Source organism: Bidens hawaiensis, unplaced genomic scaffold, assembly GCF_021521415.1.
Source record: "Bidens hawaiensis isolate Kalapana, Puna unplaced genomic scaffold, B.hawaiensis_p1.1 tig00060892_1, whole genome shotgun sequence".
NCBI classification, from domain to species: Eukaryota; Viridiplantae; Streptophyta; class Magnoliopsida; order Asterales; family Asteraceae; genus Bidens; species Bidens hawaiensis.
This window is the reverse complement of record NW_027500954.1, coordinates 19,172-43,126: the sequence shown is the minus strand read 5'-3', so window position 1 is coordinate 43,126 and position 23,955 is coordinate 19,172. Positions and strand designations below refer to the sequence as shown.

General features: G+C 33.2%; 1 long non-coding RNA gene and 3 pseudogenes across 2 annotated transcripts; 3 read left to right on the top strand and 1 right to left on the bottom strand.

Annotated features, from left to right (window-relative positions):
* Nucleotides 1-7,923: 7,923 nt before the first annotated feature.
* LOC143603153 (hyoscyamine 6-dioxygenase-like) lies at nucleotides 7,924-9,788 on the top strand (annotated as a pseudogene). Its single transcript, XR_013147995.1, has 4 exons — nucleotides 7,924-8,205; nucleotides 8,322-8,563; nucleotides 8,648-8,963; nucleotides 9,566-9,788. The product of XR_013147995.1 is annotated as a hyoscyamine 6-dioxygenase-like (transcript).
* A 1,626-nt stretch (nucleotides 9,789-11,414) lies between these two features.
* Nucleotides 11,415-14,120, top strand: LOC143603152 (THO complex subunit 6-like; annotated as a pseudogene).
* A 5,396-nt stretch (nucleotides 14,121-19,516) lies between these two features.
* LOC143603155 (ethylene-responsive transcription factor ERF098 pseudogene) lies at nucleotides 19,517-20,217 on the top strand (annotated as a pseudogene).
* A 2,119-nt stretch (nucleotides 20,218-22,336) lies between these two features.
* On the bottom strand, nucleotides 22,337-23,955 carry LOC143603154 (uncharacterized). Its single transcript, XR_013147996.1, has 4 exons — nucleotides 23,076-23,955; nucleotides 22,937-22,975; nucleotides 22,766-22,849; nucleotides 22,337-22,495 (listed from the first exon to the last, which is right to left on the bottom strand). It is a non-coding gene; the product is annotated as an uncharacterized LOC143603154 (long non-coding RNA).

Here is a 23,955-nt window from a genome sequence, read left to right as displayed (position 1 = left end):
TACTTCATCTTCTTTCTCAAATTCAAGGTTTTAAAGGTTGTTTTCATTGTTCTTGGAAGTTTGACTTTTAAAAGTCAAACTGACCATAGTCTTTCATTTTAATCAACTTATTAGCTCTTATTAATACTTGATAACTTTTATACAACATATATATAATATACATCCCTTTTTAACTTTGGTGGCCACTTCCCCAGTCTTGGTCGGTGGAGTGTTGTCGGAACTCATAAGGCAAGGCTACATGGAGGACTCACGTGGTCCTTGATATATATATAATTATATAACTTGTTTATGCTTACTAACCATGCTTAACTTATGCTCATTTTAGTTTGTATATCATATCTATGAAGTTATATGGTTATGGGTTTGCAGAGACTAGCCTCGGTTTAACCGTAATTAGCTCTAAACCGTAAACCAAACTTTATTTACTAGTTTTGTTAAATAATTGTATAAACATGCTTTATGTTAGATTTATGGTTCTAAAATCATCTTTATGAGTTCCATGGTTATGGGTTTGTAGAATCTAATCTCGGTCTTAACTCGAAACAATATCCAAACCGAAAACCGAACTTTTGTTTAAAGACTTTATTGTTAACTTTTTGGTTGTAAAACTTAAGTATCTTAATTTATAAATTATTATACAAGTTCTTTGATGGTTGGGCACGTGGAAACCATTCTTGATCTTATTCCGAGTTGGAAACCGAACCAATCCAAACTAAACCGATTTCACTCGCTTAAGACACACAAGTGTGTTTATAGCTATCAAGACTTGTATATTTCTTTAAAAATATTTTATAAAATGATTTTAATTATTTTCTTAAAGTATTTGGAATGTTGAATCCAACTTGATCTTATAACAAAGTTTGGACCGACAAAACCGAACACCCGCTTAACGGACGTTGTGAGTTCTAAAACAATAGAACTACATACTTGGTTAAGTCTTCTTAAATTTTATTGAGTTATCTCATAACATTCATTATTTTGGAAAGTTGACTTTGGGTTTGACCAATTACCAAGACCCGAACCAACAACCCGAACACTCGTTAAAACCCGTTTTAGTATCTATATTATAAAGGGACTTGCATTCTTGCATTTTTACCCACTTATTACTTAACATAGGTTGAGTAAAATTAAGGGCTAGATACTTTAACCCGGTTTCGAGCAAACTTATATTTTTAAAAGACTATTATTATAATTTCTTAAATATTTACATTTTAAACCTTAAACTTTAATTGTTTACATTTCTTATCATTTATTTTATTTAAAGACTTCCTAGACAACCTTTCTAATACAAGACTTCCTTTCATCTAGGCTTTGCTCGTTAACCCGCATCCTTCCGGTTACTCGTCATTTTACCGATCAAGTTTATTACTTGAATGTGAGTATTTTACATTCCCCGTTTTCCATCTTTCGTTTTGGGGGTGATATTGCATACCTATTCAAACTAAATGTTTTATACTTGAGTCTTAAACCACAAACTTTATTGTATATTTTACTTAAATAAATGCTCGATTTGGTGTTATATACTTACATGCTTAATTGCTAATGTGTTTACCGCTTTTGGTTGGTTGATTCATAAATCCGAGTATATTTGGCATCGATCCCCTTATAGAAATGTGTCGTTAATGTATTCTTATTAATTATTTCATATAAAATCCGAGTCTATTTGGCATCCCCTTATAACAAGGTGTCGTTAATGTATTCTTATTAACGATTTCATTATCTAAATTGTTGCTATTATTTATTGTTTTGTATACAAGTTGTGGAATTTCCTATTATATACTTATTGTTCAAAACTATGAAATTGCTCACCAACCTTTGTGTTGACAAATTATATTTTATGCAATGTTACATGTTTGAATTTAGGTTAACTCGAGAACTTGAACAAAAACGTTGCCAGGACTATTAGGATATTAGCAAAACGAACAATATATTATTTTCTATGTTTGAATTCGGTTATTGTATGAACAAGTTATGTGACATTTTATGATTTTATAAATTTAAATGAGTTAATTAAATATTGTCACTTTAATAGTGTCTTGTGTTTTTGAGCAATCCGTTGCACCCCGGCATGTTCCGCCGCCTTTGGTCGGGGTGTGAACAATCGCACTCGTAACCGCCTCTTCCTCCGCGTCGTCTTCGACTTGTTGGTCGGACCCGAAAAATTGGTTTAGAAGTGGGAGAATCCATAGGTTAGGTTTTATAGGAAATTTGGTGTGAGAAATATAGAGTTTAAGAAAGAAAGGTTTATAAATTGGTGAGTTTTGATTGGGGATGAAGATAATTTATATAAAAAAAAAATTGTTTTTCTTTTAATAAACGGTAATATGACTGTTTTTAACGGTCAAATGTTTTAAAGTTTGTTCCATAATCGCGTTTTGTAGGAAACGCTTTGCCCAAAACGCCTAGCCAAAAAACCCGGGGGGTGGGGGGGGTGTGCCCCCGACGTTTTAAGCCCAAAACGCGACACTTTTTATTTTTGCAATGTTTGTCGTTTAATTTCCGTTTTAATATAACAAAATGACTTTTTTTATTAGTTAATTTGATATTTTTAAATCTTTTCTTAAAAAGTTGGTTATTTTAACTGATTATATGTTAATCGGGTTTGATTATTAACCTAACTGGCTACAAAGGTTATTGTTTTTACTTCAAAATTGGTTGGGAACCGTAACCGATTGTTTTTGAGGAACGCGTTACAAGTTTTTCAATGAGTCATTTCAGTATTGTCTGACATTAGACATAAATCGAACTTCATGAAAATTTCAGGAATTCTATTTATTTGTAATATCATTACCATGTTTGTTTTAGTTGCCAATATTTGAGCCTTTGAGGATTAAGACCTTTAGAGGATTTTTAGCGTTCTTTCATCTATTAGACTTTTTTAGAGCCAGAGAAGTTATGTAAACAAACCAATGCACCAATACCTATTTATACCAACACATGGAAGCAAAATGAACAGAATCCGGTTTCTAACGACAATATACCAGCTTAAAAATGAGCAAAATTTTATTTCTAACCGGTTATTAACATACTAAAAATAATCAGTTTCTAGTTGTTTCATGTTCTAAAATGCCTAACCGGTCCCTAACCATAGTTAATATTAGTTAATAACTGGTTTCGGTTTGGGCTAGGTTAACCGGTCAGGATTTGCAGCTCTAGTGAGTGTGAACACATCAACGCTGATACCAGCATAGTCGTTTAACGGGACAAAATAACCATCGATTCACTTGATCGGATGATTGGTATGCTGAGGAGGGCTTCTTGTTTCAGCTAGATACAAGTTGGGCTAGAGTTTATTTTAGGCTACCAGATTGAAATTTGGGCCTTATACTTCATACCTTATCTTTACATATCAAGTTAACGAAGTTAAAAGATTAAAGGAATTTTTGGACTGACAGGTTGAATGTCATACTAAATGTATTCATTGATACAAATTTTATATCTACATATTAGTTATTAAATAAGTGACGAATAGATTTTGATAATTCAAATTATAATTCATTAGCCAATAACAACTTATATTTGACAATGTGACCAAAATAACAATTTTAAATTTCACTTTTGCTGTGAAGGTATAAGTAAAATAGTCAACCCCACTCTTTCATTTGTAAGTTTCTTAATTAGGGATAGACTTAGTTACTTTTTCGTTGGATTGTGATTGTTTCTTGCAACAAAAGTAGAAGTTAGTAATGTTGTCGTGCACTCTGTAGGTATAGATTCTTATCATTTAGCGAGTAATACTTTTAATTTTTAAGAATAGTTTGCCTTAAACAAACAAAATGATTGTATGAAATAACTTCTATGACTCAACGGCTCAATCCGTCTCAACTCCCTTTGACGGGTAAAGAAAAGTTAGCATTTCGATCTTATTCGCAAATGTTGTAACTAATTACCATCCAGCACATAAGGAAATATTTGGATGGAGCAGCTTATTTTTTTTCCTACTCAATTTTGAAGGTTCAAAAAATCAACACCTGTCTTTGAATAATTAGGACTAATTCAATTTGACTTTGAAACCTTTGACCAGAAAAGTAGAACACAAAAGTTATTTTCTTATGAAATTTGATCTACAATAAAACTAACAAAAAGTAAAAGATAACAAAGTGCAAATCTAATTGAGTTAGACAAGCAAATGGATTTCACATCAGGACTTTGACCAACTTTGAAGTCAACTACTCAAGTTTCAAATAAACTTTATTTTCATACTCCTTTTGGAATTCAATTTTTGTTTTTATTAATATATATTATCTAGAAGCACTCTTTTGATGACCGGGCTCGACCTGCCTGACCAGTCGGACCAAAAACCAGATTTGCACGTTTGCTTTAGCCGGTCGGATCGATTATGTTATGTTCTGTTCTTGAGTTTTTTTAAATGAGGGAAAGGAAAGGAAAACTAAGGATAGTTAAAAAATGGGTGTTCTTGAATTTTTTTAGGATGGAAAGGAAAGGAGTAGGAGGAGTTAGATGGATTAAATTAATGTATTTTTTCAATAAGTTATCCTCTTACTTTTAGGCTGATTACTAAGGATAAAAATGTTCTGTTTTTAATATGAATTTATAAATGGTCTTTTAGCATTCATAATATAAGAGAGAGATAGAGATCATTCACATATTCTAAGGGGTGTTTGGGATTTCTTATTTTTGCCTCCTTATAACTTATTTTTGAGATAAGTTATAAGTTACAATAGTTAAACTTTTCAACTTATCGCCTCACACAATAATTATTTTCAAACACTTTTTTAACTTTTTAAAAAGTTATAAGTTGATTAATATAAGCAATCCCAAACACTCCCAATTAATAGATACTGAGAATGCATTCTAAAATATGAAATGAATACATCTAGATTCATTTAAACTCGATTAATAAATTATGGAGGATGCATTCTAAAATATAAAATAAATACATCCAGATTCATTTAATCTGTTTTTTATTTTTAATTAATATAATTTTTTAAATTATTAATTAAGTGAAAAAAATATATTTAGTTAATGTTTTAAATATAACTAATAACTAACAAGAACAACATACTTATATTTAACTTTATCTTTAATACAATATTTACATTTTATGTAATATGTTATATTTAAATTTAATTATAGCGTCATCCAGTTCATGTATCTGTCCAACCAATAGATTAATTCAACCACCTGTCCAGTCAAATCCTATAGACTTTGGTAGTGAAGAGGTAGGTCTCAGCAGAGCCTAGTTCGACCCGCAAGACTCACCTTGAAGAGGGACGTCTGCGCAAGGACCAACTGCTTCCGCAGGACCCACCATGCTCAGAGAAGAAGACCTTACGCGCAGTACGCCAGCTGTTCCCGCAGGGAAAGCCTCCCAATGGTGAAGTACCCCGCTTGTTCCCGCAGCTGCGGATACAAGCCATCAGGGAAGGCTACCCGCACTGATAGCAAGGCTACACGCACAAGGCTAGATACTTCAGTAATGTCACCTGAAGGAATGAGCAAGGCGGGAAAACTCCCGCCCAAATGAGCCAGTCCGTATGCTTCTGGAAGATCTTTTGTACTATACATGCCAAGGTATGGGCAAAATAGACGATCTAACCAAAACAGCCCATGAACCAATCATAGGGTGACAGCTCACCGACAACAGTACGAGGAGGAGCACCCTCTAGTACTGTTTGTCACTATTAGCCGCTGCCTACTCACCAACCCTCACTGTGGGACGTGCGTAGCCTACAGTTGGTGGAATAGTGCATAGCCGGCAGTAAAGGAACAGTATACAGCCGGCCTTGTCACTATCGGCCGCAGCCTATCCACCAACCAGCATGGCTTGTGCGTAGCCCACTGTTGGTAGAACAGGGATACTATTCAGCCGGTTGTACCTTCTTGGAAACCTACATTCGGCTATAAATACTCCAACACCTTGGAATGGTAAGGACATCATCTGATATCTCATTATCTTATCTTCTCTAGCAATCTCTTAATATACACTTATATTCAGAGCAATCTAGTCTGATTCTCACGCCGGAGGGTGGTCACAAGGAGGAACCCCCCCTTCTCAGTGACGAGCTTACGGTATCTGTTTTGCAGGTCACCTGAAGAACAACTTTCTTTGCTGGACCTCATCCTCGTGGGAAACATCTATTTAACCCCCAGATTGTCCGTAATCTGCCCGGGGTCGATTAGTGTTTCTTCAGGTAGTAATGACTGAAATGTTTCAATGGGTTTCAACCATTCTACCCAATCGAGAAAAGAAAACTACCACGAGATAATTATCCAAAGTTTCAACCATTCTTACATACTGATATTGAAATTCTGATCTCACCACTTCAAAATATCCAAAGTTTGCTGCATCTTTCTTTCGTTGAATCAAAGTTCTGATCAATTGAGTTTCATTGACTTATCTGTCGTTAGAACAACTCCATTTTGATAATCACACTCCATACACTTTAGGGGCTAAGTTGCAGAAAGTTATTAAACAATGAACATTTTAGCAGCATATATACTTACGGTGCCGTGTCGGCTTTTTGTTGATTTACTGCTGGTTTGGACCAGATAATTAAGAATTTATATATTTGGTTCTTGGTCTTGTATTAACTTGCATGATTGTTGTCCTTTTCACTAAAAAAAGCTTATGCCCTCATAAAGCTATATTATTATTAACTTTCTGTCTCAATGTATTACACATTTGCCCAATCATGAGAAGAACATATATCTATACCACTTTCTTCAAGATTGGTCCTTAATAAATATACTCAGTGCCTACAACATCAGCTTCTTAGTGGTGTGTAGCAGTGGCGGACCCAGGATTTTTTGTCGATGGGGTCCCAATTTTTCGGTTTACAAAATTTTTCGGGTCGGTCGTTATTCGGGTCGGGTCGAGGCGAGGAACATAATAAAACACGGAACTATGGTGTCATTGGAAACGAGTAAGTAGAAAGAATCTAAATTAGAAACTAGATGAAACATACACTTTTAATTCATACCCGAAAAACATGAACGTAATCTGATGGAAGGTCTTCCAAATCAATTTTCTTAGATGTATTACTTGAAGAAGACGAGGGCTCAAACTTTCTTTTCAATGATTCTTGCATAATTAACCCTAAAGTTCAAGTTTTTAAGAAAACTAAGTCACAATCTAACAACAATATACAACATACAATAACCAACATGAGTATAAATGTATAATTATATATAAAATCAATCAACTAATTAGCCCTAAAATTACCTTTAGTTTGAGACAAAATCAGAGGAAACAAAGACTTATAAGACCAAAGAGGGGTGAACGGTGGCTGGAGTGAGGCGGAGGCTGGCGGATATGGGCGGAGATGGGCGGAGGCTGGCCGGAAAAACTGAGAGAGGCGTGAGTTAGGGATAAGCAGTGGGGTTGAGATGTGTGTGGAGGGTGTTACGTCTGATGAGTTGGGTTGGGATATGTTAAAACCCATGGGCCAAAAGTCAAAACTAAAACTAATATAAAGTAAATTTTTAAAAAACGAAATACATAAAAAAACGGGAAAAAGCAAGGCTCGAACTCGGGTCATTCGTGTGGTATTGGAAGGGGGTTTCCACCAGACTAGAATGGTAATATTAATATGGGGTCCAAGTGTTAATTTATATGGGGTCCTTCAAAAATTTTCTATATCGCTTCTAAATAAATTTTAAAAAACATTGTTGTCCCGGGACCCCGACGGCTACTATGTAGGTCCGCCCCTGGTGTGTAGAATAATACAATTAAATCATAGCATAACTGCATAAGTGCAAATCCTGGAAGTAATCACATGGGTCCAACCACTTGATTCCAATTCTTAATGTATGATTTTAACTCCCATATAGGTGTGAAAATAACTTTTAACTTTTTTGTTTTTTATAGTATTTCCAGGTGGGAATTTTGAGCGTGCCAAGTTGTGCATTTAAATAAGAGTCTTAGATCTGCACTAATTTTTAAATATGTGAAAACAAATTTATAAATTTGCGTGTATATATATCGATCTGTGTATGTAACACTGTGTCTGTTCATTTTATTTGCATATTGAGATGAAGGAAGATCAAGATCCAAGGTGGTTTGAACTCGATTGTGTACCGAAGGAGTACATATTCTCAAAGGACTACAGACCTCAAAATCTTGATACTCCTGTTTGTAATTCGATTCCGGTTATAGATCTTGCGAAATCAAAGCCTGGAAATGAACATAGCCAACTAGTCGAAGAAATCTTCAAAGCTTCTCAAGAATTCGGTTTCTTTCATGTACGTATTAGTAATTAGTTTAACCCATGATAAAAATTCTATCTTTTTGTTATTTTTCATGTTTCGAATTTTGTATACAAAAGATTAGTTTTTGTAGACTTTAAATGTTGTAACAGGTGATAAATCATGGAATCCCAGATAAGACACTGACTGATGCAATGAATGTTCTTAAGGAATTCTTTGACATGCAACCCAAAGATAAAAGTGGAATCATTCCACCTAAAAAAAGTTATATTTACACAAGCAGCACTGATTACGCGAAAGACGGTGTGTATTTATGGAGGGAAAATCATAAGATTCCTTGTCATCCATTAAACCAATGCATTCATCTATGGCCAGATACACCAACACAATATCAGTAAGTTGTAATATTTCATTTCAATCATATAAACATCACTTTAGTAATGTTTGTTTAATTGTGTTATTGTTATATTGTCTTCAGGGAGGTAATCGCGGAGTATCTTGTGGAAATACAAAAACTAAGTGCAAGGCTTTTAGAGATGATTTGTGAAGGATTGGGGTTGAAGGAAGGGTACTTTAAAGATACAAGTGAACTTCAGTTATTGTCATCTAACTTCTACCCGCCGTGCCCGGACCCGAGTCTAACTTTGGGAATATTACCACACATTGATCCTTGTCTTATAACCCTTCTTTATCAAGGGGGTACAACTGGGCTTCAGTTTATGAAAGATGGTCAATGGGTCAATGTTGGAGCCAGTCCTAATGCCTTTGTTGTTAACTTAGGTAACCAACTTGAGGTATGTGTAGTTAGTTCCATAAGTTCATAATATTCCACAGATATTTTGTGAGTATAAAAGGGTTTTGAATGGGCCGCAATTAAACCCATAATGTGACTAGTTTGCCCTTGAATAAATATATTAGGGTGGTTGGTGGTGGGGAACATTTTGAGATTGTTTAAATAGTTGTTACTTATTAATATATTTTTTTGGTATTTTTCTATTATTGTATATTTGAGTCCATTAGTTAAATTATAATACATTGATATAAAGGGTATTGTGTATTTAATCATTGGCACCTTATTCATTGTACCTGTTCAGAGAAAATACTTTAATTTATGAGGGGTAGATTTATAAAGTTTCCATTCAGGGCAAAAAAAAGTCATTCTAGTTTAATGTAAACTTACAGTAGGTCCATTTTGGACAAAGTTTTTTTTATTTTACAAATATCTTACGACATTAATCACCGCGACATGTAATTAATAACGTCATCTATTTTACATGTTACTCTACTAGGATTTGTGTGTTTTTTATATATAAATGTAACATTGCCCCTAAAGTTCAAGACACGTTTTTATAGCATTAACAGTTGACGAGTAATAATTTTGCATTTATTGATACAGATAATTAGCAACGGGAAGTTTAGAAGTGGTAAATAATACGAATGAGACAAGGCTAAGCATTGCAACTTTTGTTAACCCATCTCCTGATTGCATCATTGAACCCGCAAAACACTTGATGAACGAACTAGAACCACCGCTTTACACCGCTAGCGTATATAAAGATTATGTTCACCGCTTCAACGCATTTGGTGACTACACTGGTACCATGCTAGGTTATAAGTAGGTGATATTGTGGTCTTGTTATATAACTTTGATAATATATACTAATAATAATTTATGGCATTTTTGTGCTTAATTTGTTGTACGTTGGGATGTTTAAGCTGTAGCTTCTGCGTGTTATTTGCTTGTACCATAAACCATCACTTCCTACTCTCCTTGGGACCTTGACTACTCAAGTGGTTGAACTATGGGATTTCCAAAACAACTTTCTTTTTAGTAAACAAGAATAGAATGCATTAATTTAAGAACCACTTTTAAAGGATAGTGGCTTAGAAAAATTGTTATTTATGTATCCAATAAGAGAATTGATTAACTGAATAACTGACTATTTGGTTGTGGTTATGGTAATGTCTTCTCGTCAACCGACTTTAACTGAAATCAAATCGAACCTTGTAGGTTTGTGATCATTTTCTAGCTTTTACACTTCTATTTCCAGCTTTTATACCTCCAATTGTAGCTTCAAACATTTGAATTCATTCTGCAAATGTCCAAAACCGAACTTGGAACACAATAACTGAAACATTTTCAATTAATTGAACTTAACCGAAACCAACCCGTAGTCGACGTTAACCGATCAGTGCTTAACCGACTAACACTTATGGTTTTGGTCAAGTATCCCTAACCAAACCGAACCAAATTTTCGCACACCAAGACTGCATCGTGTTATATGAAACTAGTATCATTTAAAATTGTTTTTATTTATTATTTGTGTCTTGTATAAACAAAAACATATAAAATATTGATTTTTTATAAATGAGTGAACTCATCGAGACACGAGTTGAGTTTACATGAACACGGACTAAGCGGTTAAGGGGGTGTTTGGGATTTCCTTATTTTACCTCCTTATAACTTTTCAATAAGTTAATAAGTTACAAAAGTGTAACTTATGGAACTTTTCCTCTCACAAAATCAATCTCAAACACCCCATTGTTTTTTAAGAAATTAAAAAATTATAAGTTGATGAAAATAAGCAATCCCAAACACCCCTAAGTTTGTCTAAGATTAAACTCTGATGTTGAAGAGGACAAAAAGGAGGTCATGGATAAATGAGTTCATCGTCGCTTTCATATAGAAACAATGAATCTAGTTCACGGATAAAAAAAGGCAAATGATGACACCGTCCGATTTAAGGGGGTGTTTGGTAGAGGGAATTGAGGGGTGAGAAATGGAATTGGAAAGAATTCTCTTGTTTGTTTATGAAAGAAAGAGGTGAGAAATGGAAATAAACCATTTCCATTTCTCTGATTTTGTTACTCTAAAAAAAGCGGAGAATTGGATTTCTCTGCTTTCATTTCTCCCATTTTCCTCCATTTCTCTCATCTTTCATTCAGTCTCAACTCCTCCACGGCCATTTTTAAGATGCCTACAGAGACAGCATACTAGATGACCTGGAATCCAGTTCACTCACCATCTTCCGTACGGTCTTCTCTCCTCCGTCTACTACTGATGACCGAAACCCTAATTACATCGTCGCCGCCTCTAGCGACGGTTCAATCGCATCGTATTCGCTATCCTCTCTAATATCCTCTGTCGTATGTTGTAGTTACATCAATCTGCTATTACTCTCTAATTTTTTTATACTTGCCAACCAATTTTATATGCATTTCTTTGCTTTTGCTTACAGTCACCAGCTGTTGGGAGTTCTAGGGCTCAAAAGTAAGTAGTTTATATTTTATGATTGTTTATTTATGAATTAAGTAGTGAATGCGGATAAATATCGGATATCAGTCAAGGATTGATATTTGAGATATCGATCATCGCGATGGGATTTCGCTAATTCTAATATCATGTAAAATTCAATATATTCTCTTACTATTAACAGATTAACCTTTTGCAACAGCCAAAACACTAACCATTGTGGCAAGTAGGAACTAATTAAGACTTAAAATACTAACATTGAGCACTAAAAATGGATAATGAAGAATTTAAACACTGATATAGGGAATATCGGTGATATATCAATCAATATCGCCGATATAATCGGTACTGATATTCTGGCCAATATTTTACCAAGGGACCGATAACTGATATAGGTGATATATCACCTATATCGACTGCATAGTTTATGAATTGAAAGTGATTATACAAAGCCTTTTAAGGATGCATTTAGATTGTGTTTGTTGAATATGTGATTATTATTATTGTTACAGCTTCATGTTCTATGATCATGATTGAGTATCTGATTTTGATTAGTCCTTACACATGATCACTTTCAAATTTTACAATTGTGATTCCAAACACCCCCTTAATGAGGGTGTGTGTTTGCGGCTTGCTTATGGTAGTTTTCTTTAGTTTATTTGTAGCTGAACCAGATTGTTTAATTAATGGACACGATGGGCCTACTTATGATGTCAAGTTCTATGGCGCTGCTGAAGATTCCTTGCTGTTGAGGTAAACATCTAATGATGCTTGCTAGTTATATACTTATTATGGGTCGGCAATTCCTTTTTGTTTGCTTGTTTGTTTAGACTTGTTTAGTTTTCATAGTATCCATTCAACAATCGAGTCTAGTTTGTAAGAAAAAGTATAACTATTTTACTTTGAGAACAATACAAACTATTATTTCCTAAAGTGGACCATATTCCCGGATTGATGATATGTACCCTTGGTCGGAAAAGATAAATTGATGAACGCTGTAGAATTACTTAGAACTAGTTGTTATTAAGATAATGTCTTTCTCATGCTCGTTCTGTAAACAATTTATGTTGGATTAACATCGTCTTATATCTGTTAACTTATGTTTTTATTTAGTTGTGGTGATGATGGTCGGATTCGAGGATGGAAGTGGATGGATATGTTTGAAGCAAAGCAGAATGGTTTGTCACGCGAAATTCTATTCATTATCATTTTATTAAGTTTTGAGTTACAGTCCAATAAATGTGATATATTCGTTCTTTGACAAAATCTTGATACACTTTTTATTCACTCTACACATTATTCTTGCAGGTGGCCTTTTGAAGCCGCAACTTGACTTAGCAAATCCTCAACATAAGTTAGTCACATAAACTTAAAACGATGATAAATTATGAGTGTGTTAGTTTAGTTCTAAGTAATGTTTTTTTTCTTCTCCTCAGAGGTCCTTGGGGTGCACTTTCTCCTATCCCTGAAACTAATGCTATTGCTGTTGATACTCAGGTCTGTAAGCTTTTCCTTAAAAAAAACATTTGTCGGCATTTATAACTAGATAAACATGTATGTAAGATTTGAGTTGATTTTTCATGTACCATAGGGAGGTTCCATATATGCAGCTGCTGGTGATTCATGTGCCTATTGTTGGGATGTGGTTTGTATTTCCTGAATGTGATTAAATAATCAAATACAGAGATTAGTTTTCTTTTTCCCTTTTTGGATAAATGGAGTTCTATGTTGTGCAATACGTTTTCAGGAGAAATCTAAAATCAAACTGACTTTCAAAGGGCATTCTGGTTATCTACATTCTGTTGTTGCCCGAAATTCTTGTAATCAGGTATATGCTGATACGTTTTTTTTCACTTCTCACTTAATTTTGTTTTCAGTTAATGTATTCTGTTAGTTAATCTTGTTTTCCACTGCTCTGTTTGTAGATTATAACTGGCTCAGAGGATGGAACAGCCAGAATTTGGGGTACGTATCCCAAAACACTTTGGTTAAATAATTAGATTGCTATTTTTTATAGTTTCTGCAATCGAATTATAGGTATTAGTTATCGACCGGCCAACTCTTAATTTGGTTAGTTTATTGCAGATTGCAGAATTGGAAAGTGTACTAATGTTATTGAGCCAGGAAAAGATAAGAAATCTAAAGAGTTCTTTTTATATGTCAGTTGCATTGCTCTTGATGCTAATGAAAAGTGGCTGGTAAGGCAACAATCTTTATATATATTCTAGTTTTTTGTGACCACATGCCTTCACATGTGTTTCTGTTTTAGTTTTTAAGTAATACTGAACATATATTTGTAGGCATGTGGGTCTGGGCGAAATTTATCAGTGTGGAATCTTTCAGTTTCTGAAAGAATTTCAGGGATCACGACACGTGCTTGCATCCAAGATATATGCTTTGATGATAATCAAGTAACTACTTTTATTTATTTTAGTTTGTGGGCCATATACTCTATGTGAAAGTTATTTTCCCTTTGTTTATTTTACTTATGTTGTTTCGATCATTTCCAGATTTTAGCTGTGGGTGCAGAACCAGTTTTGAGTCATATGACATAAACGGTGTTATGCTGTCTCAGATACAATGCGTACCTCGGTCAACATTTTCTGTTTCCTTGCATTTATCGGGTGTATGTTCCTCGTTTCCAGTTCCTTTTTTGTATTCAACTCCGAAAAGATTTTTAACTATTTTTAACCATTGAGATGGTCGAGTTGTATACCGATGGTTCAATGGGATAGTTGTGTATGGTTGAAGTATGTTTTGTATGTGAATTGGTTTTAACTATGGTTGATGATTTTTGCTTAAAAACTATGTTTTGTATGTGAATTGGTTTGATCAATGCATATTTTGGTTGGAATTTATGCATCTTTTTATATGTTTTTTATTTTTTAATAAATATTTGTTATGAAAAAAATACTTGTGCTAATGATAAAGTTGATATAATTCTCTGTTTATTTTCTATGTACCAAACAAGAGAAATGATTCTCAGCTATATTTCTCTACTGAAATCTCTGTACTACCAAACAGAACAGTCAATTCTCATTCTCCAGACCAATTCCCTTTCTCTGCAATTCCATTTCTCTATTCCATTTCTCTACAATTCCATTCTCTGTACCAAACACCCCCTAAATGACTTCGCTTTCATCTATTTATGCAACTTGATCTTGATATCTCGTTTTCAGTGTCATCCAAAATTTATTATTATTTTAAATATATTCAGTACAAGAGAAATAAGAAAAAGATTATGTATATGGAGCACATCAAGCTTTTAATTTCAGGGTAAGGTCAAACGTGCTTGACCCTTGTTAACATACTATTTCCATAAACTTTCATGGCGCGTTCGTTTCACAGAATTCGTGAGAATTCAAAGGAATTGGAATTAAAATCCCATGACATAGCGTGTTCGGTTGACAAGGAATTAGAATTTAATTCCTTCAAATTCCTTTAAACAAAGAGTTCCAAATCCTTCCATCATCTGAAGGAATTCAAGTAAATTTGATGGAATCTTCAATTGGGTGACTAACATGGTCGCGTTAGGGTCGACATTTCGGGTGTGTTCACATTCAGGTCGACGCTCCGAGTCTTAGCGCTTTCAGCTCAGTGCTCCGGTTCGGGTCGCGTTTGGGTCAACGCCCCGGATCAGCTCGCATTCGGTTCGACGCTCCGCGTTAGTTTGTGTTCGATTTGACGCTAGGGTCAGTTCATCGACAAAAAAACGACATTTTCTTTAGATGGCATATTAGTCCTTCTATTTTTTATATATTTACAACTCCTTAAAATATCAAATAAAAAACTAATAAGTTTTATTTTTGTTTTCAATCTATTTATATTTTTTTATTATTGGTTTTATTACTAATAATTTATAATCTTACCAAAAGTCAGTTACCTTTACCAATATTGATAATATTAAAAATACAAATAATAGTATTAATAATTATAAAGACAAAAAAAACAATAAAGAAATAAAAACTTAATATTTTTCTATTCGATACATAAATGCCAGAAGGACTAATAAATAAATGAAAAATGGTTTATTTGACAAGCGATGATTTCTTTTTATCTTTATATTAAACTTAACATAATTAAAAATGTTAGATATTTTTATGTAGTCTTGATTGATTTGTCAACCAATGTAAATCATAATATTCATAAAACAAGTTAGGAGGTTTAGAATGCACGATTGTTTTTGTTTATTGTGATCTTAGAGGCGAAGCCTTATGCATTGGGGGTACCAAGGGAGAACACCCTCTTGACCGGGGGTGCGGGGATAGGATACAAGGATAAGAGCCCCTTGTTGGAGTTAAGCTGCTTAAGAGCTTAGTTGTTAAATATATGGTCTTTAACCCTTTACACGATTTAGCATGTATACTCCAATCTTGAAAAAGACACTTAATAGTGTTGGAATTCATGTTAGTTATTTTGATGATTATTGCTTCATTAAGAAACTCAGTAGAGTTTTAATTTTTGAATCCGTTACACTTAAAAACCGTAAGTAAAGATGCGCACACTTTGGAAGCAATCAAGAATTTAAAATGAATTGCCAAATACGGTTTTCAAAGATTACATATCGACATTTTTGGTCTAGTCTCTAGTTCTTGAATTCTTGCAATCACCATACGTCTTTCTTGTCTCGCCTAAGTTATATCCAATTGATTTTCGGGCAAACAACCAAAAAAATCAATCTGAAAGTGTATGACGTGTCTCTCAAATTATCCAAGGTTTTTATTGTGAATTCCCAATATAAACAGCAGCATGGAGATAAAACATTTGGATCTTCTTTCATTGCTTTTATCTCCGTGAATATTTCAATTCACAAATCATAGATGAAAGATTTGAATCTTTCATGAAAGATATGAATCTTTCACTCTCATTACAATTCATTGCATATACTAAATCCCTAAAAAAATTTACATGCCTATAAATGCATGGACATAAAGCGGTCACATATTTTTTTCATACACGATAGGGCCGACTTTGGTTGTAACTTACTAAAATAATATTCAAGCGTATATGTCATTATTGGAGAATGTTCATGTACATTTTAACCTTAACATGAGAACGTAGGAAATAATAGTAATTTATATAACATGAGAACATAAGAAACAATATCAATTACAATCTTAATCTACATAAACAGTGATTTAAAATAACAAAGAAAAAAACCTAAAAATTAAAACAAAAGAATTAAAATCAAGAACAAAATAATAACAACAAATACTTAACGAATGAGACATGGCTAAGCATTGCAACTTTTGTTAACCCATCTCCTTATTGCATCATTGAACCCACAAAACACTTGATGAACGAACTAGAACCATCGCTTTATGTAACATCATGAAAATATCGGATAAAAAATATCAAGTTTCTAAAGTAAAAGGACCAAAAATTTCAAAATCTAAACCTTAGGGTTTAAAATGAAAATTGTGTCTCTCTGTCTCATAGCGATACGCGACAGGACAAAGGACAAGCCCATCGCGTATCGCGAAGGGCCTAGTAAAAAATTTTAGAAGATTGGTCAATGGCGATACGCGATCGTTAAAGAGCCAACGCCATCACGTATCGCGATGATGTGATTTGACAAGTGTGACAAGTATTCCCACGTGTCAGACGGTGGCATAGTGTATCGCAACGTATCACCACGTGGCACCGCGTCCGCCACGTGGCAAAGCTAGTGATGACTGGCCACAGCTACGTCGCGATACGCGACGGGCTGATCAGAAGCCATCGCGTATCGCGATGAGACCTTTGATTTTGCCTATAAATAGCGGCTATGGGTATTCTCATTTCACACATCCAAATCACAGCTTCCCTCTCTCTCTCTCTCTCTCTAAAACACACACTCTCTCTAGAAACTACCTCGAAGTTCGTGCCAAATCCTTCCTCATAAACCGTGCCAAAATACCGACATTCCTCGATATTCGTGTCGCATACCACCAACGTTTCAACAAAGAAGGTGTTTCCATCCTGACGACTCGCCTCGTAAAGTGTGTCGACGTGTGGAGGAGCTACAAAGAATGATGGTTGGAAAAGGCTAACCAAACATCAACAAATCAAAATTAAATGAAAATAAGTGGAATTTAAGTCATTTATGTTATGCGTAGTGGAGGAGCTACAAATTGGGACGAATTGCGACATGTGGCGCCCTGCCAGCAAGGAGTGATAATTTGTTTTTGATGTGTAATGGTGTATGGGCTACAAATAGTAATATATATATATATATATATATATATATATATATATATATAAGAGGGTTATCCTAAAAATAAGTAGTTTCCTATAAAGATTAAGAATAAATCATAGCCATTGAATCATATCAATCAATGGTTGAGATTTAAAATAACCAAAAACCGTCATAGTTTTCTAGAATTACTCTTTCACAATTATAACCGACATAGTTTCCTAGAATTATTCTTTCACCATAGGTTTTAATGTCAAAATTCTATTGGTTCTTAACATTCCTAGGAAACAACTTCTTTTTATTTGAACCATTTTCTCTTTCTCTCTATATATATATATGGGGGTGGGATCTAGAGAGAACTTCTCTTAAAGAGAGAACTAGAGAACTAGTAAAGAATTATTTTTAACTATTTTAAAAAAATTATTTTGTGATTTTTATTTCTTTTCTCCTTCTAATAAGATGATATTGTTCCTAAAAAAAACCGTCGATGTAATGCGTATATGCATTAATGTGTATTGTATATATAAAATAGTGTTTTATTGCATATAATACAACACAAATACATTATTTAAATACACACTATTGAATATATGCGAATACGACACTAATAATTGTATGCAAAACACATTATCGCATATATGTAATACAACACTAATGCACATATGCACTATATTGATTTTTTTTAATTTTGTATATAATATAACACTATTGCAAATATACAATACAAACAACTATATATATGCTATGCAACACTATTTCAAATATCAAAATGCACACTATTGCGCATATGCATTATAAAAAAACTCGGTGTATAGCATATATGCATTACTCGTTAATTTTTTTTATTTTTTTTTAATTTTTTTTTCACTTTTATATTTTTTTGTGGTGAAGAATAACAACATATAAGAAGGATGAAGGAAAAAAAAATTTCAAAATATTTTTTAATTAAATTAAAAATACTTCATTATTAGTTCTCTAGTTCTCTCTATAAAATGAAGTTCTCTCATGATCCTCTCCGTATATGTATGTATAGAAAAGAGTTCAAATGAAAAAGAAAGAGTTTTTTAAGAATGGTAAGAACTAATAGATTTTTGACAAGTGGCACTACAACATATGGTGAAAGAACAATTCTAAGAAACTATGTCGGTTATAGTGGTGAAAGAGTAATTATAGGAAACTATGTCGGTTTTTGGTAATTTTAAATCTCAACCATTGATTTTCATGATCCAATTGCTATGATGTATTCCTAGTCTTCCGAGGAAACTACTTCTTTTTACTATAAACATCTCATATATATATATATATATATATATATATATATATATATATATATAACATATTAATAAAATAATAATATTTTTTCTTCCCACCGGCGACAAATCCCCCCCCCCCCCAATACCGCCGGGGGGGGGGGGGATGGGGGCGGTGTCCTTCCCCCCAAAATGCCCCTTTTGCCCCTCCAAATTCGCCCACTACGTTCGGCCTTATAGCATTCACAATGGGCTACACACCCCAATGTCCAAATCCATGTGGCAACTTGCAAACTCGGAATGAACCAAACTTCACCATTGTGGAGAATTAAGAATTGTTTTATGTTTGAATATGCAAACTTGTTGCAAAGTTAGAGTATGGCCCCCCACTCTCTCTTACACACCCATATTATATAATGTTACATATATGCATATATATTTAATATTTTTTAAATAAGGTTTGTTATTGTGAAAAAAGTGAGGTTTCTGAAAAAATTTAAAATATGACGTGACGATGATATGACGTTCTATATGAGTTTGTTATTGTGGATAGTTTAATATTAGAGAGGTTAACTTTTCTTTGTTTCTAGTAATAAAATCATTGGCTAGCTTTATAAAATAGTCCCCTAATTACCTTTCTAGCGTATATTAGTATGACGCATACACATTGCATGGAGATGTAAAATGCCATCAGCAAAAAAAGTCGAATTTGAATTAACCCACGTTTAAATTCAAACCACTTTCCAAACATTCTCGTATTTCCGCCGCTACCTGTCACGTTGGTTTGATTCTTGACTATTTCCCACCTTTATAACTTGCATGCCTGCATGCATGGCCATTTACTACCTATATATTCATCTTGTATATACCACCAATAATAATAATAATAATAATAATAATAATAATAACTATTTCATGGATCGTCACGGGGCTTCAAGGGACCGCAACCAGGACGATGGAGGAGGGGCAGAGGAAGTGAAATACCGTGGTGTTCGGATGCGGCCGTCTGGGAAGTTTGCAGCGGAGATTCGTGACATTAATAGGAATGGTGCCAAGGTTTGGCTAGGAACATTTGCAACGGCTGAGGAGGCAGCTAGAGCTTATGATAGAGCCGCCTATCAAATGAGAGGCCACATGGCTGTTTTTAATTTCCCTGCCGAATATCCACCTACATTTTCGGCTGCGGCTTATAGTGCTTCGACCATGGGGGGCACGTCGTCTAGTAGTAATGTGCGAGGAAGAGAAGTTTTTGAAATCGAGTACTTTGATGATAAGTTGTTAGAGGATCTTCTTAATTGTGATTACGATAAATACAAAAAGTGATATCTCAAGGTGTTACTTTTAAAAGATGTTATACTCTGAAATTTCTTACTGTTATATATATGTTTATATCATGTATTTGAATGTTACGTTGCATAAATACATTGTGTTTATAATTAACTAGTTTTTATCCCCCTTATTACGGGTGTTGTGTTTCTTTTTAGTGTCTATTATTTAATTTTTTTTTTGGATTCTAATTTTATTTGTTGTAAATAAGTTAATAATTTACTTATGGTTTGATGATAAAATGATTTCACAAATAAATAAAATGTTATAACCTGTTTAAAAGTTTTATGTTTTGTGACCCACTTATTTTTTTTACTACAAAATTTTTTCTTAATATAAATAATATCTTTTTCTTAAAAAATTTGGATATTAATTTTTATTATATCCCTATTTTATAGAATTTTCATATCAAATATATGGTGAGATTAATTTTTAATATAATGAGATGTTATAACCCACTTAAGGTTATTTGAGTTTGGTGAGACCTATACCCGTTAATTCGGGATAACTGCATGAAAAGTCTTTATTTACAAATAAAACAATCTGGTGACTTGAGAGAATGTAAGAAACAACCAGAGACTTTTAAAGGTTTCGTTTATATATATCTAAAGTTAAAATTACAATACACCCAACATGTATTGTAATTTATTTGCATTCTCATATGTTGTTTTACATTATTCGTTTATAATATTTATATATTTTTTTGAATTTTAATTTTATTTATTGTAAGAAATTTAATAATATACTTAGAATTTGATGATAAAGGGATTTCATAAGTAAATGAGATGTTATACCGGTTTAAAATCTATCTAGGTTTAGTGAGATCCATGACCCGCTTATTTATTTATTTTTACCATAAATTAAGTTGTTTCTTAATTATAAATAAAATCTTTTTAACCGAAATAGATATTAATTTTTAGTATATCCCTATTTTATAGGATTTTCATATCAAATATTTGATAAGATTAATCTTAAATATAATGAGATGTTATAACATGTTTAAGGGATATCTGGGTTTGATGAGACCCATACCCATTAATTCGGGTCAAATGCATGAGAATCTTTTATTTAAAAATAAAGTAATCTTGAGCTTGAGAGAATTTAGGGAGATGAGATGTTATACCAGTTTAAAAACTATTTGGGTTTAATAAAACCCATGACCGTTTATTTATTTATTTTTACTATAAAGTTGTTTCTTAATTATAAATAATATCCTTTTAAAAGAAATAGATATTAATTTTTAGTATATCAATATTTTATAGGATTTTCATATCAAATATTTGATAATATTAATTTTAATATAATGAGATGTTATAACCCGTTTAAGGGCTACCTGGGTTTGATGAGACCCATATTCATGAATTCGGGTAAAATGCATGAGAAACATTCATTTAAAAATAAAATTATCTGATGGTTTGAGATAATTTAAAGAGCTTTCGTTTATATATATTTAAGTTATTACACTTTATGTAAACTGACATGAACCATTGACTTTTTATTCTACATTTTATTCATCTTACCACTTACGATCATATCGAGGCGAGAATGGCAAAAAAGTATAATTTATAGGAAAGGTTAAATACAATGGGTGATAAAAATGAAAAGTGTAAGGATTTGTAGCCTTCAAAAAGACACAATGTTGAGAAAAAAGACAAAATAAACAAAAAACACAACAATAAATTAAAAAACACAATAGATCGAATAATATAACACAATGCTGATCAAAATATAACATGACGTTGAGTAATATACACTACAAATAAAAAGCCATTTAATTGCAAACAAAAAGTGTCACAAGAAACCAAATATGTGCCACTAAAGAACTTTGTTGGAATAAGTGACACACAAAAAAAGTGTCACTAGAAGCGATACCACTAAAGACATTTAGAGGCACTTTTTTCGTCTGTCACTACAAACTTTTGGGCTTTTAGTGGCACTATTTTTTGTATGTCATTAAAAACATTTTGGACTCTTAGTGACATTTTTTTCCTTATGCCATAAAACATATTGGACTTTCAATGGCACTTTTTTCGTCTGCCACTACAAACGTTTGGGCTTTTAGTGACTTTTTCCGTATGCCATTAAAAACATTTTAGACTTTTAGTGGCAATTTTTTTCCGTATGCCATTAAAACCATTTTGGACTTTTAGTGGCATTCCAAACACATATCAATCACATTCCAAATGCATATTAAAATAACTCTCAAGTCAAGTCAACATATCAATCATATAAAAAGCAAAGTAACAAATATTTGAATAAGAAGTAAAAACATCACCACACTCGTTAACCTCTTTCACCATCTTCAATCTTCATGCAAGGTACCTAATAAGAAAAATAAAAATCTTTCAATACGTAAATATATGGACACTAACTTTTCAATGAGCCTTGTGTATTTTTAAGTTTTTCCAATTTTGTACCATGTATTAATTTTACGTTGCAAAACCGAGCTCGAGCTGAGATTTAGCTCGTTTAAGGTATCATCAAGCTCAAGCCGAGTTAAGGCTCGTTAAAGGTTTTTCTAATACACAAAAATAAATAAAAATATATATAAATTAATTATTAAATAACAAACAAATTGAGCTCGAGCCGAACCTGAGCTTGAAAGGGATATGGCTCCATAAAATTGTCTTGTAATTTGTCTTGTCGACATGCTTCACTAGATAAAAAAAATTCAACCTGCTTTTATTATGAGCTAAAACTCATATTCATATTCATATTTATAACTAGTATATCAAATATGTCAATAATTGTAGAGCAAAATACCTCCATTAAGAGATCCACAACCTCAGGTTCAGCACTATGCTGCAATGTGATAACAAGTAATAGAAACAAAAAAAATGTCGACAGAAACATGTGAAAAAGTAATTGATAAAATGATAAATCAGCAAGAAACAAGGCATACCTGAATAAAAATAACTTCATCAGTTTCTGGTTCTAGCAACAGAGTTATTTTTGCATATACTCATCAGTTTCTGGTTTAGCCTGCAAACAAATTAAGATTCGTTAGAAAATGCAAACAAATACAAAAACTGTTATGACGCATCAAACTTATGGGCCCAACTATAAACGTGCCCGTAGCTGAACATTCATCACTTTGCGGGTATGTCAGATAACGAGAGCTGCTGATCTAATCCCTGATGCATGGGTGCCTCAAGCTGTAAGAATAATAATCAAAACTCGTCATTGGAGGTATAAATAAACGCTAAAACTGAGCATAACAAGAATAAAGTAAAATTAAAGAATGATGATTTGCAATCACTGTTGAGAAGTGAAATAAGAAAGGTTTAAGTCCATAATAACCAGATGAGGATTGCATATTTACGTGCATTAATAACAAAGATCCTAAATGAACTAGTAAAGGAAGAAATTAGAACCTGTTCCATGGACCATGTGGCCTTGAGGGATGTAACAAACACTTTCTCCTTCACGGGGGCATTCATAAGAGATCCTGAAAAACAAGAATATTTCATTACCGGTATAGGTTACACATTGAAGAAAAAAACGAAACATCAAAACTCAACAACCATACTACATAATATTCCAAGTACATACCGATTTAAAGATAAAACAAACTAGATCCTGATTGAGGCCCTCCATGGTAATGTGTAGAAGCCATACGTGCCATTAGAGGTGCAAAAACCGGTTTAAAACTCAAAATCGGTTTGGGTTGAAACCGGTTCGAGTTGGTCAACAAAAGTCAAAACCGGTTTATGATCGGTTTCGGTTCGGGTTGAAACCGGTTTCTTGACTAATTACGATCGATTTCGGTTTGAATTTTGATC